The sequence below is a fragment of the Adiantum capillus-veneris genome, chromosome 23, assembly GCF_014529385.1.
Source record: "Adiantum capillus-veneris isolate H3 chromosome 23, ASM1452938v2, whole genome shotgun sequence".
NCBI classification, from domain to species: domain Eukaryota; kingdom Viridiplantae; phylum Streptophyta; class Polypodiopsida; order Polypodiales; family Pteridaceae; genus Adiantum; species Adiantum capillus-veneris.
This window is the reverse complement of record NC_140953.1, coordinates 141245193-141247093: the sequence shown is the minus strand read 5'-3', so window position 1 is coordinate 141247093 and position 1901 is coordinate 141245193.

Genomic DNA, 1901 nt, shown 5'->3' with positions numbered 1-1901 from the left:
GCCTAACGGCAGGAGCCTCTTTTGCCTAGCTAATAAATGGATATAGCCTGTTTAATGTTGTAAAAAGATTCTTTTTTATCTCGGCTATACTCTTTTGCAATGAAGATCTTCCCAGGTATCTTAAGCTACAAGGGACTTTCGGATCTTCCGTCTTTAGCCTTGAAAGGTAGTTTCTCCTTAGAAGTATGTTCACGTTATTAGAGACATATTGTTGTTAAGATAAGTACTTCTCTCATTTTGAGCATTGATCTACTTCGAATCACAGGCTTTTAGTAGATCAAGGGTTATTAGTTTTGTATCTTTTGGCCATCCATTGGAATAGTAGGCCGACATAAGAGGGTTACTCTAGTTCTGATAGAGATTCTATCAAAAATTAATGGTCATGGAAGGATTTCTATCCAACACTATTAGATGTTGGCAAGCCATGGTCCTTTTTTCATACTTCATCTTTTGGTATACCATACATTTTGAAACATTCTCTTGTATGTTATTGTTTCTTGGTAAGCCAATACAAGTATGCTTCTACTCCCAGCAGAGCAAATTCGAATTCCTCTTTGCCCCGCATATGGAAGGAGCATGGGAAGTAAGGAAGATATAGCCTATTGAGGTATGAAGATAACCATCCTTTTATGTGAGTGGTTCTTTTTGTTCCATTTGTAAGGCTATTATCATATCCCTAAAGCCTGGGTTAGAAGCATATTTAACTATCATAAAACATAGCTCATTGTAAGTTGCTATTGATATCCTATCTACCCTTGGCCATTGGGAAAGTGCATCGGCTACATGATTGTGCTTGCCAGCAATGTGAGCAAAGTAGAATTTAAGTTGCAAAAAGAAATTTTCCTACCTCACTTGATTGTCCAAGAGCTTGGTTTGCATCATGAATGGAGTCCGCAAGAAGTACTTCCATGTGTCTAGAGCATTTAAAACAGCTCATAGGTCCTTTTGTATATGACCAACATTCGCTCATTGGAGTTGAGTCTTTGAATCTCGTATGCTATGGTATTCCCTTCTTGAAGCAAAGTTTTGCTCAAAGGCAATCATCCAGGCATTACATTGGACCTCAAATAGCTTTGAGAGATCCCATAAGTTGAGAAATAAGTTTCTCTTTAAACTTTTTAGAAGTATTTTTCTCTCTTTGCGGTCCATGTATACTTAACGTTCTTTTTTGTTAAGTCATGTATTGGACCTGCTATAAGCATGGATTTTTCCTATGAAGCATCTTTAGTATGCACTCATACCTTTAGAGCTTTGCAACTCATGTAGATTCCTTGGATTAGGCCATCTTTTATTACCTCTACTTTTTGTGGATCCATAGAAATACCACCTTTAGAGATAATGTGACCTAATTATTGAATCTCTCTCGAAACTTACCAGTCCATGTTATTGCCTTTTTGAACTCCTCTTGTGGAGCTTGTAAAGCTCAATAAGGAGGCTTATTAGGCAATGAGCTTCATGGTAAAAGCTCCATTGTATGGCCATTGTCCCCTCATTGTGGAGATAGCTCATGGGGGTATCATCATTAAAAACATTTTGGAATCCATTTAGGAATTTAGACAATTCTAATTCCTCTTGATTCCCGTTTTTTTAATTATTTATTTAATAATATTGTTATTGGTTGAAACATTAAATTCATTTATAGACTTTCTAACAAAAATCATATATATGAAAATATAAATTTTCATTAACTTGTGAAAGCATGCATATTTACAAGGGATAGGATACTACCCGACTCATAAACATGTATGTACATATCTTCTAGCATAGGAAAAACAAAAGCCTTTTTCTATAAGCATCCTCTTTTGGAGTTTCCAACATAGAAACTCAAGGTGGCTTGTTGCGTGCATTTCTTTGGGGACAAGCACGATAGACATGCCCTTGTTTTCCACACTTGTAGCATT